Below are 14,023 nucleotides of genomic sequence, written 5' to 3'. Positions count from 1 at the left end.
AACTTCTCCATCTTGTCATCTTCTCTTATTGGTAGGAAGTGTGCTGATTTGGTGAGACGATCAACTATTACCCAAATAGTATCAAAACCACTTGCAGTCCTTGGCAATTTAGTGATGAAATCCATGGTAATGTTTTCCCATTTCCATTCCGGGATTTCGGGTTGTTGAAGTAGACCTGATGGTTTCTGATGCTCAGCTTTGACCTTAGAACACGTCAAACATTCTCCTACGTATTTAGCAACATCGGCTTTCATACCCGGCCACCAAAAATGTTTCTTGAGATCCTTGTACATCTTCCCCGTTCCAGGATGTATTGAGTATCTGGTTTTATGAGCTTCTCTAAGTACCATTTTTCTCATATCTCCAAATTTTGGTACCCAAATCCTTTCAGCCCTATACCGGGTTCCGTCTTCCCGAATATTAAGATGCTTCTCCGATCCTTTGGGTATTTCATCCTTTAAATTTCCCTCTTTTAAAACTCCTTGTTGCGCCTCCTTTATTTGAGTAGTAATGTTATTATGAATCATTATATTCATAGATTTTACTCGAATGGGTTCTCTATCCTTCCTGCTCAAGGCATCGGCTACCACATTTGCCTTCCCCGGGTGGTAACGAATCTCAAAATCGTAATCATTCAATAATTCAATCCACCTACGCTGCCTCATATTCAGTTGTTTCTGATTAAATATGTGTTGAAGACTTTTGTGGTCGGTATATATAATACTTTTGACCCCATATAAGTAGTGCCTCCAAGTCTTTAATGCAAAAACAACCGCGCCTAATTCCAAATCATGCGTCGTATAATTTTGTTCGTGAATCTTCAATTGTCTAGACGCATAAGCAATCACCTTCGTTCGTTGCATTAATACACAACCGAGACCTTGCTTTGATGCGTCACAATAAATCACAAAATCATCATTCCCTTCAGGCAATGACAATATAGGTGCCGTAGTTAGCTTTTTCTTCAATAACTGAAACGCTTTCTCTTGTTCATCATTCCATTCAAATTTCTTCCCTTTATGCGTTAATGCAGTCAAGGGTTTTGCTATTCTGGAAAAGTCTTGGATGAACCTTCTGTAGTAACCAGCTAGTCCTAAAAACTGGCATATGTGTTTCGGAGTTTTCGGGGTTTCCCACTTTTCAACAGTTTCTATCTTTGCCGGATCCACCTTAATACCTTCTTTGTTCACTATGTGACCGAGGAATTGAACTTCTTCCAACCAAAATGCACACTTTGAAAACTTAGCGTACAATTCTTCCTTCCTCAATACTTCTAACACCTTTCTCAAATGTTCACCGTGTTCTTGGTCATTCTTTGAGTAAATAAGTATGTCATCAATGAAAACAATGACAAACTTGTCAAGGTATGGTCCACACACTCGGTTCATAAGGTCCATGAACACAGCTGGTGCATTAGTTAAACCAAACGGCATGACCATAAACTCGTAATGACCGTAACGTGTTCTGAAAGCAGTCTTTGGAATATCATCTTCTTTCACCCGCATTTGATGATACCCGGAACGTAAGTCAATCTTTGAATAAACAGACGAGCCTTGTAGTTGATCAAATAAGTCGTCGATTCTCGGTAGTGGGTAGCGGTTCTTGATGGTAAGTTTGTTCAACTCTCGGTAGTCGATACACAACCTGAATGTACCATCTTTCTTCTTGACAAACAAAACAGGAGCTCCCCACGGTGATGTGCTTGGTCGAATGAAACCACGCTCTAAAAGTTCTTGTAATTGGCTTTGCAGTTCTTTCATCTCGCTGGGTGCGAGTCTGTAAGGAGCACGAGCTATTGGTGCAGCTCCTGGTACAAGATCTATTTGAAATTCAACGGATCGATGTGGGGGTAATCCCGGTAATTCTTTCGGAAATACATCGGGAAATTCTTTTGCAATGGGAACATCATTGATGCTCTTTTCTTCAGTTTGTACTTTCTCGACGTGTGCTAGAACAGCATAGCAACCTTTTCTTATTAGTTTTTGTGCCTTCAAATTACTAATAAGATGTAGCTTCGTGTTGCCCTTTTCTCCGTACACCATTAAGGGTTTTCCTTTTTCTCGTATAATGCGAATTGCATTTTTGTAACAAACGATCTCCGCTTTCACTTCTTTCAACCAGTCCATACCGATTATCACATCAAAACTCCCTAACTCTACTGGTATCAAATCAATCTTAAATGTTTCGCTAACCAGTTTAATTTCTCGATTCCGACATATATTATCTGCTGAAATTAATTTACCATTTGCTAATTCGAGTAAAAATTTACTATCCAAAGGCGTCAATGGACAACTTAATTTAGCACAAAAATCTCTACTCATATAGCTTCTATCCGCACCCGAATCAAATAAAACGTAAGCAGATTTATTGTCAATAAGAAACGTACCCGTAACAAGCTCCGGGTCTTCCTGTGCCTCTACCGCATTAATATTGAAAACTCTTCCACGGCCTTGTCCATTCGTGTTCTCCTGGTTCGGGCAATTTCTAATAATGTGGCCTGGTTTTCCACATTTATAACAAACTACATTGGCATAACTTGCTCCGACACTACTTGCTCCGCCATTACTCGTTCCGACACCATTTGATATTACCACGTACGAAAGACGATTCACAGAATTGTGCCTATTGTGTCCGGGAGCATTCGAAGATGAGGAAGAGAAGATCGACGCGTTTGTGAAAGGATTACCGGAAAGAATCCAAGAAGATATAAGTTCACACGAGCCCGCCTCCATACAACAGGCATGTAGAATGGCTCACAAACTAGTGAACCAGATTGAAGAAAGAATTAAAGAACAGACTGCTGAAGAGGCCAATGTGAAGCAAGTCAAAAGAAAGTTGGAGGAAAACGGTGATAAGAATCACCAATACAACAACAACAGCAATTACAACAATAATCGCAACAATTATCCCAACAATCGCAACATCAATCGCAACTACAACAAACGGCCCAACAACAACAACAACAACAACAACAGCAACTACAACAATCATCCCAACAACAATAATAACCGCAACAACAACAACAACAATCAGAAGCAACTATGCCAAAGGTGTGAAAAGAATCACTCGGGGTTCTGCACCAAATTTTGCAACAAGTGTAAAAGAAATGGTCATAGCGCGGCGAAGTGTGAGGTCTACGGACCAGGGGTTAATAGAACGAAAGGAACAAATGGTATCAGAGCCACTCATGTGCCGTTGGGGGTGGTGGGGCAAACCTCATCGAGGACGATGAGTCCCTGAGGGGGGGGTGATTGTAACACCCTAGGCAAATCCCACATCGCCCACATACATGAGTGATCATGGGATTATAAGGTAATACCCACGCTTAAATGACACAACGCGTTTTGGGATCACAGGCTGAGTAAAAGTGCGAGTACGTTATGGTTAAGCGTGCTCGGGCGAGAGCGCTACCAGGATGGGTGACCTCCTGGGAAAGTGCTTATCGTGTGTGGTCGCCAAGAAAAAGCCGTGCGCCTGCGGGGAAAGCGGACAATATTGTGGTCATGTTAAGCTGGGGTGTTACAATAACATGCGCCCACAACCACCCAACTAGCTATTAATAATGATAACATTTTGCTAGTATAATCCTTTTTTACGTGGGTATTTAATTGAAATAGATTGATACCACGTAAACGAGGGATGCAATAAAAAAAAATGATAAAGAACGCGTAGTGTTATTTCATGTGACGATGAGTGTGTTTTTTTTCTAAAACCTATTGTATCTCAACTAGTATACAAGCAGATACCATGAACTGAAAATTGTTCCATAGAATACATAGTGGACCGTTAAAGTTTTACATACAAAGTCCTAGAATATAGCAATTACATTGCTAAAGAAAATATGTCATGGGGTTTGTACTTTTGAAAAATTGTTTGATCATATCATCCAAAAATATTAAATGTAAAAATAAGTAAGAACAAATTATTTTTGACAATATATTAACCTTTAGATCAAAAGGTAAACACTCGAAAATTACTGTTCACCAAGACGTTGCTGTTATATATATTTAATTTATCAATAAAAGACATTAATGATATGGTTTTAAATGATATTTTATTAATGTAGTGATTAAAAAGTGTAGTTGATATATCTAGCTTGAGTGGTTATTGGGTGGTGCTGTTGTTCGGATGGACCTGAGTTCGAGTCCCAAATTTGAGTTTTTTTCCATTTCACTTAACCTCTCTATCAAAAGGTAAAAAACTTGAAAATTACAGTTTATCATAAAAATGAATATGAACCCAATATATCTCCTTACGGTTCCTTTTTCTTTTCCTAAACGAACTGCAATTCCCAATTCCTTTTCATTCGATTTCTTAAGCCCTAATTTGACTATGAATTGGATTCGTGCCTATTTGACCTATAAATATAGCACAAACCTTTCACATGATCAGTATCTTCAAAAATTTTCTAATTTCGATCATTTTTCTATCGATGGCTAATTATGGCGGGTTCACTCCTTTAACTATGATCACCGGTGATGTTGACAATGTGATAATAAGTGTGCAAGTGTTTCTGCTATGAAAACAAACAAACCTACATAAAAACCCCTTCTCAAGTGTCGTCACTAGAGATGATTCTTGTGGACGGTCAGGTATATAATATACTAATTTCAGAATATTTAATATGATTATGATGTAGTTATTATTGTTGATTTGTCATATTTTTTGTGAAGTTTCGATTGTGTATTTTGTTGGCATGTCTCTAATTTTAACATGATGTTTGTTGTGAAGTTTGTGCTATAATCAGGTTCTTATTAACTCATGATTCATTATTATGCCAACATTGTTATCTGTATCAGATAATTATTACTGTGATTGAAAAATTATACTAAATAAAATTGAGGTTTGAATATTAGAAGTCAAACAGCCATCACTTATGTATAAATTGATTGAATGATTTTATATGCAGGGTACCAAAATTTGTGCTTGTGTAAAGAAGTATATGGTGACAAACTGTGAACAGTTATTGTTGGAGGGTAGCTATATGTAATTATTAGGAATCTTAAAGCAGTGGCATATAAGTCTAATCATTCATTGTGCAACCACAGCTTGAAGATTAACTTTTACAAATCAACCTAGGTGAACACATGCCCGACTTTTGATATTGCACAATACATTTACCAGCCGGTATCGTTTGATGATATCCTCAATCTTAGAGTTGCATAAAATGTTGCTATTGGTGAGTCTTCTCTATAATACGGAGTAATAATTAAGGATAAGGATTGTATATCATATATTCCAACTTTCATACTAATAAGATTATTTTTATACGTAGATGTTGTTGGACTTCTTGTGTTCGTTGAACCGTTATAGGTTAAACGTGAATATGACAAAGATACAATTAGCATTGAATTTGTACTCTAAGATGTCAAGTAAGAGATCATATATTTAGAGCAGACTAATATATTCGTATAAATTGCTAATATTTTTTCATGGTATATTTGTTGATTCACATTTTTTACACATCTCATAGTCCAAAGTGCCTAAAATGTTATTTGTGGCCTGATCACGCACAAATTATGTCTGACGTTTTGACAGGTTACAAAGGTAGATCAGATCCAATTGTGGTTCTGATTACTAATGCAAAGACGAAGCCTTTTAAATTATGTGTTGTACTTGAATTCATATTAACTATGAAATAGAATAAACAAAACTATTTTCTTTATGTTATGAGCCCAGTCACCAGTTAAAGTTACGTTTGAGTGGCATAAAAAACTGATTCTAGACAATATTAAATTTTACAGTCCATTATGCACACATTTTTGGTTTGTTGAAACCTTTATGTGGGTTGTTCACTGAATTTGTAACTCTTATCATATTCGAAATGCAGGCATTTTTTTTATACGATGTTTGCATCATATCTCCATGTATGTATGATTTGGATAATCGTGTTCTCTGTTCTTCGTTTTAAGTGTTAGCAACTTGTTTATGTGTGGTCTTAATCGAGTCATAAAATCAACTGTTTTGAATTCAAGTATTGAACCCAGGATGACTATTGAAACAAAAATATAAATTAGCTACTTATTGATTTAAATTTAAATTAAGAGTATTAGAGGTTGTAAATTGGGTTGGTCTCTTTGTGTGTGTTGGCCCACAGACATGTTTCGAGTCTTATAGAACAATACCTTTTAGTACATGTATAACGAGTTGTATTAGGTCGAGTTGACCTATACCTTATCCCACACAATTACCCTTATAATCGTATTAGGCACAATTTTAGTGTCATTTAAGAGGCTCGGATGTCATATTTTATTGTTTAGGAATATACGAGTTAACGTGGTCAGTATCACTATACCCATTTAGTGAGTGGCAGAACGTGAACTTTAAAAGTTCAATGGGCTAAGGGTCCACATGGTTTGCACCTTTCTCATCAAGGGTGGTGATACTTCTGATTTTATTGTTGACCCACTAATTATTATTATTATTAATTTTTTTTTATCTTCAGAGTTATATAGGTGACAATTAATGAAAAGTTGTTTAAAAGCTTGCATTTTTCTCTGTATATGATGAGCATTTGGAATTTTTTAAATTTAACTTCCATATTAAGGTTTCAATTGACAATTAAATATGAGGTCCTAACTCAATATAGAGTGTAGGATGGTAGAGCAAATCGAGCAGTTAAAATGACCCGTTCATATCGATTATAAACGTTTCATATTAATTGATTTCATTGCGAGATATTGACCTCTATATGATACGTTTTGTAAACATTGCATTCATTTTTAAAAGACAAACTTTCATTTCAACGAAAGTTAACAGGTATGCATACCATTTCAAAATACATCCATTCTATACCAACGATATAATTACGTTTCTCAATATATAAATGACTAATCTGTCATTTACTCAATAACAATCTTTTTGAACTCGAATGACTTGAATGCAACGTCTTTTAAAATATGCCATGAATGACTCCAAATAATATCTTTAAAATGAGCAAATGCACAGCGGAAGATTTCTTTCATACCTGAGAATAAACATGCTTAAAATTGTCAACCAAAAGGTTGGTGAGTTCATTAGTTTATTATAAACAATCATTTCCGTAATTTCAATAGACCACAAGATTTCGTTTTTCGTAATCGTGAAACAGGCATATAGCTATCTGTATAAAAATCATTCATATGGTGAACACCTGGTAACCGACATTAACAAGATGCATATAGAATATCCCCAAAACAGAATCATTCCGTCTGTATAATAAAAGTCGAAGTACTAAAGCATTCCATTTTCCAGAATGGGGGGTGTTAGTGCCCGTAGATCTACCTTTAGGATTCGCGTCAATTAGGGGCCAGTTCCCTAATTCTTAGGTTATCAAGCTAAATGGGTGATATTCGGTATTCGTAATCCAGCCATAGAATGTAGTTTCAATTACTTGTGTCTATTTCGTAAAACAGTTATAAAAGCAGCGCATGTATTCTCAGCCCAAACATATATATAAAAAGGGAGTAATGAAACTCACAATACTGTATTTCGTAGCAATTATGCAAATGACGGCACTGAACAAGTGCAAGGTTGGCCTCGGATTCACGCACCTATATTAAGTATATGTTGGTCAATAACTGTCTAACAAGCTAGGTCAGGTCATAGTGTATCACAATCCTAATGCTCGAGACCGACATGCAAAAGTCAACAAAAGTTATCTCAAAAAGTCAACCTGACCCAAAATGACTTTTAAAATCTATACATGTTTATTATATAATTATGTTCCTATAGTATAAGTCTTGATAGTTGAACGAATTTATAGTTTACCAAACTCAAAACATTATATAAATGACTAAACTGTCAAATTCGGTAATTTTTAGTGAAATCAGTGTAACTTCGTTTGACAATCGGTGATAACGCTAAAAAGGAACATATATTTCATAGCAATATCCTTCCAGAAAGACAAGATTTCAGTTGCAATTGTTCTATTTCCAAGTGATATTCGTTTAAATAAATAAGTGCAACGAATATCACTTGGAAATAGAACAATTGCAACTGAAATCTTGTCTTTCTGGAAGGATATTGCTATGAAATATATGTTCCTTTTTAGCGTTATCACCGATTGTCAAACGAAGTTACACTGATTTCACTAAAAATTACCGAATTTGACAGTTTAGTCATTTATATAATGTTTTGAGTTTGGTAAACTATAAATTCGTTCAACTATCAAGACTTATACTATAGGAACATAATTATATAATAAACATGTATAGATTTTAAAGATTTGAAGATGCAAATGACCAAAATGCTCAAACGTACAAGTTACAATCCAAGTGGTTCAATTTATTGATGAATAACGTCTAAATATTGACAAGAGTACGAGTCGCGGAACGTAAAGTACACGATATCTCAGCGTACAAAAAGACGTTCGAAAACCCGGAACCGGGACTTAAATCAAGAAACAACGTACAACTCAACGGAGCTAAAATTACAAGTCAACAATGCACAAGAATATAATATAATATATAATTAATTATATAAATTATATATATATTATATATATTTATATATATATATATATATATATATATATATAAATATTATGTCGACAAGCTAGCAACCAATCAAGGGTGAGCTGGAAACATGAGCTCCGCGATCACGGAGCTGTGAAGGCAAAAGCCTACGCGATCGCGGAGTGTACAGTGTCACAAGTGGGCCTATAAAAGCCAGCCTCTTCTGCCGAAACCCTCACCCCTTTTCTCTTTTTCTTTCTTTTATTTTTCTTCTGTAAACATATAATTATAATTATAATATTAATTTTAATTTAAGTTTAATAATAATTAGGTTATTGTAAGAAATGTTTTAAAGGTTTTGTAAGTCGAAACTCTGTCCGTGTACCGCTACGCGATTTTTAATCACTGTAAGTTATGTTCAACCTTTTCATATTAATGTCTCGTAACTAAGTTATTATTATGCTTATTTGAGCCGAAGTAATCGTGATGTTGGACTAAATATTAAGACGGGGTTATTGGGCTTTGGACCATAATTAGGGTTTGGACAAAAGACCGACACTTGTGGAAATTGGACTATTAACTATTAATAGATGGGGGGTATTGTCTATTTGAATTGACAACTCATTAGAGCCTGTCGAACCTATCTTCAAATTATTTAATCTAATAATTGTTAATGATTGTAAATGTCCTATTTAGTGACATTTATACGGAATCTTTTACAATCATTTAATTAATCAATTAGGTTGGGTAATTGATTATTCATTCTGACCAAATGGATGAATTAATACATTATGGACTAATTAAAATAGGGGTGGATTTCACACAATGATAACTGGTGGAATTGTTAATAAAGTATTAATACCTTGGACTACATACAGTCGATAACCTGGTGTAGTTATTAACAAGTATTAATACCTTGTTACAGTTTAAATCCCTAACTAGTTGGAATATTTGACTTCGGGTATAAGGTTAATTTGATGAAGAGCACCTATTATAATTATAACCGATGAACTATTATGGACATAAAACCAGATGGGTATCAAATAATCCAGGCCAAAGGACAATTAACCCAGGGTAATAAAATACAATCAAAACGTCAAACATCATGATTACGGAAGTTTAAATAAGCATAATAGTTTTATTTTATATCTTATCGTAATTTTATTTACTGTCATTTTATTTATCGCACTTTAATTATTGTTATTTTAATTATCGTCATTTACTTTACGCTTAAAATATAAAATCGACAAACCGGTCATTAAACGGTAAAAACCCCCTTTTTATAATAATAATAATAATACTATTATACTTATATATATATATATATATATATATATATATTGATAACGCTAAAAACGAACACATATTTCATAGCGTTATCCTTCAAGAAAGACAAGCTTTTAGTTGCAATTGTTCTATTTCCAAGTGATATTGTTTAATAAATAAGTGCAAAGACTAAAGACGCAAATCGCTCGAAAATGAAGATTTAAAGACGAAAACGAAGATTTGAAAGACCAAAACGACCAAAATGCTCAAACGTACAAGTTACATTCCAAGTGGTTTAAATTATCGAAGAATAATGTCTAAAGATTGACAAGAATGCAAGTCGCGGAACGCAAAGTTCAAGATATTAAATTATACGAAAAGGCGTTCGAGAAACCGGAAATGACACATAAACCGGGCGTAAACGAGCGAGACAACGGAGCGAAAATTACGAGTCAACTATGCACAAGAATATAATATAATATATAAATAATTATAAATTATTTATATATTATATTTATTAAAATTAAAATCTATGTCGACAAGCTAAAAAACAAGGCAATGTGAGCTGTCTCAGCACTCCATGCGATCGCATGGAAATTACAAAGGAAACCATGCGATCGCATGGCTCCCAAAATCTGGCCAGGCCTATAAAAGGCCACGAATTCAGCTCGATAGATATATATATTTTTCTTTCTTTTCTTTTCTTTCTGCAATAATAAAAATAATTATAATTATAATATTAATTTAAGTTTAAGTTAAATTTAGTTTGGGTTTTGTAACGTTTAATTTACGGGTTTTTAAGACGAAGTTCTGTCCGTGTACCGCTATGCTATTAATATCACTTTTTACCATTTCAACTCGCTGTAAGTCTCCACCTTTTTATTTTTTAAAGTATCGTTATTACGCCTTGTTATTATTATTATTGTTATTGTTATTATTGTTATCGTAATTTATATTTATTATTAGCGTCGTTATTATCGTTATTAATTATTATTATTGTTATCCTTTATTATTATTATTATCGTACTCATGTCCACTTTATATAATTTATATTTTTACGCCGTTGTAATGTCCAACTAAATACCCATAGTGGTTACTAAAATGTAGAACCTCTGGACAAATGGACTAAAAATAATTTATAATATTACGATGTAACTTTGACTATTTTTAATATTGAGTTTAATCACCGACCCACTGTTATATAATTTAATATTTTCACCCCTATCACATAATTTATTAAATTAATGAACGTAAGTTAATTAAATTTACATAAATTGTGCTCCAACACTTTAGTGATCTAGACGGACATATGGACAAATTATTGACAACAATTTAGAAATGTGATCCGGTGGTTTGGGTAATATTATAGTTTATATAATCGTGTAATTATAAAAAGGGCGACCGTTATAATTTTGGTATTAGCGAAAGTTAATACCGGGTTAAATCTCAATTTGGATAGTCGGGATATAATTTAATTCGCTAAAACAAGATCTAACGAAACTTAGATTAAATTTTAGTTAATTAAGACTTTATAAAAATCACAAGATAAAATATAAAGTTATATATAAAAACATCGTAATCGGGCTTAAAAACGATCCATTAATCCAGAGGGGACATATTTTAGTAGCCACTACTTTACTTTATTTTAAATCTCACCAATTTCACTTTTTACCACGTAGTAAATTTTAATTACTTTTTACTATTTTACCATTTTGTCATTTCTTTATCAAAAACCTTATTTGATAATTTTATGAATTAATTAGTTTAATTAATAGTTTTAATATTAGTTAAAATTTATTAATATTTATAAGTAGTTTTATTATTTACCATTTTAAAATAGATAGTTTATTTTATATCGTTAATCTAGTTAATTTCACTTTTAGTTTTAGTTAAATTTAAATTCCGTTTAGTTAAATTAAAACCTAATCTAAAACCCCCTTTTAATAGTTTAATTATTAGCAATTAAAAATCTTGAAATCGCAATTTCCCTGTGGAACGAACCGGATTTACCAACGAACTATTACTATACGGATAGGACAAAGTTGCCTATATGTGTGAAATCAATCCGAAATCATAAAAACGCCATATAATCACAACCAATTCGTGTAATAAATTCAATCTAAATCCGTTCAAAATAAAAGGACACGATCACGCACATCAAACTTTTTGGCGCCGCTGCCGGGGAAGTTGGCAGTTTAAACGGAATAGACGATTTTCTTATTCGTAGTAATAGTTGGATTTGTTAGTGGCTGAGTTGTGGATTTTCCGATTTAAAGGATCCTGGCTCCCTGCTACATCTTTTGGCTATTCGAAACAGGAATAAAGTCTATTTGTTTAAAGATTTTTATTTGTTTTTAGTTATTCGATCCTTTCGTAAAAATTCATTTTCAAGAAAGTTCAATGTTTATATACTTAAAAAATAAATCCTTCAAGATTACATACAATTTTTCAATTGTATGACCCGTTCAGGAAATCCTAAACTCGTTACACCTAATCCAGAACCTGAAAGAGACTTGAACAAAAGATTAAAACAAGAAAAACTAAAAAAATTAGGTAGTACTAGTCAACCGAAAACGCCGAAAAACAACAAAAAAGATAAACAAGTAGGAAACACTAGTGGTCAACCGGAAATCAAAATTGAAACTGAAACCATCGTCATTAAAGAAGAAATGACTGACGAAACACGTGATCCAAATGACCTACCAATGTGGAATACCAGACAAACTACTCCCCCTCTCGCTCTTTCATCTATAAGAAAACCTGAAATTCAGGCTGATAACTGGGAAGTCAAGGGGCAGTTTATGCACATGGTTCGTGAAAACCAATTCGACGGAAGACTTAATAACAATCCGATAGAACATTTAGAAGCTTTTGAAGATTTATGTGAACTATATAAAATCAAAGATGTTTCTTCCGATGCATTTAAGTTAAGAACTTTTCCATACTCGTTAATCGGAGACGCAAAAGCATGGTTGAAAGCATCAAAACCTGATTCTATAACAACTTTCAACGAATTAAGATAAAAATTCATTACCAGATTTTTCCCACCTGTAAAAGCTGAAAGGCTTAGAACTGAAATCACCACTTTTAAACAAAAGTCGGATGAAACTCTTTATGATGTCTGGGAAAGATTAAAAAGAATGTTACGAAATTGTCCGCAACACGGATTGCAAAAAGGGCAAATAGTACAAACTTTTTATCGTGGTATTGATGAACATACTCGTGGTATATTAGATTCCTCCGCTGGAGGAGTGTTTATGTACAAATCACCAAATCAAGCGTACGACATGTTAGAAGACATGTCAGTTCATACTTTTGAATGGACACCGTCTAGAGATCAACAACCTAGAAGGATGGTGGCAAGCCTTGATGAAAATGAAGACAACAATACAACCATAGCTTCACTGTCAAACCAATTCAAAAAGTTTGAAAGAGAAATAGAGAAGCTAAATTCAACAGTCTTAGCATTACAAGTAGGCTGTAAAATCTGTGGACAGCCACATCTCACGAAAGACTGTGATATCAATGATCGGCCAATGAACTCAATAGCACAAGTTAATTTTATTGCCAATCAAAGACAAGGAAATTTTCAAGGAGGAAGTTCTGGTTATCAACCTGCAAACCCTGGATATCAAAATCCTGGATATCAAAACCCGAAAAATTTTGCTTTTTAAAGAAATGGACCACCTGGTTTTTACAATAGAAACCAACCTCCATTTCCACCTCAACAAAATTTCCAACAACAACCGTTACTTCAATTGCCATATCAACAACAAAATCAAAACACACAGCCAGTAGAGAAGAAATCTAACTTTGAAGAAGTTATGATGAATTTTGTCAAAAGTCAATCAGAAACGAATGAACAAATGAAGAGACAAATACATCAAGTCCAAACGGGAAACGAGCAAGTGCAAAGGAATCATCAAGCATCAATTCAAAACCTTGAAAGAGATATGGGAAGAATATCCCAATTGCTTGCTGAAAGGCAATCGGGAACTTTACCATCCAACACACAACCAAACCCTAAGGGTAGAGAAACTCAAAATTCAAGTAATATTTCGCAAGTTAATTCCATCACTACGCGAACTGGGTTAACCATTAACCCAGAGATTTCAAAGCCTCTCACTCCTATTCATGTTTCACAAGAAAACGAATCTTTGGTGGAAGAAAATAACATGCCAACCACAAGTGCACCTAAAACTCAAAATCAACCACCATTGAAGGTATACAAAACTCCAATTCCATATCCGCAACGTTTGAAGAAAGATAAATTACAAGCACAATACAACAAGTTTGCTGACATGATTAAGCAAATTTGTATA

General features: G+C 34.0%; 1 non-coding gene across 1 annotated transcript; it reads right to left on the bottom strand.

The window, feature by feature from the left end:
* Positions 1–12,763: 12,763 nt before the first annotated feature.
* On the bottom strand, positions 12,764–12,870 carry LOC139886703 (small nucleolar RNA R71). The gene has a single exon (XR_011772576.1). It is a non-coding gene; the product is annotated as a small nucleolar RNA R71 (small nucleolar RNA).
* Between the last annotated feature and the right edge of the window lie 1,153 nt (positions 12,871–14,023).

Source organism: Rutidosis leptorrhynchoides, chromosome 1 (assembly GCF_046630445.1).
Source record: "Rutidosis leptorrhynchoides isolate AG116_Rl617_1_P2 chromosome 1, CSIRO_AGI_Rlap_v1, whole genome shotgun sequence".
NCBI lineage: Eukaryota > Viridiplantae > Streptophyta > Magnoliopsida > Asterales > Asteraceae > Rutidosis > Rutidosis leptorrhynchoides.
Note: the sequence above shows the minus strand (reverse complement) of the source record. Positions and strands in the feature narration are given on the sequence as shown.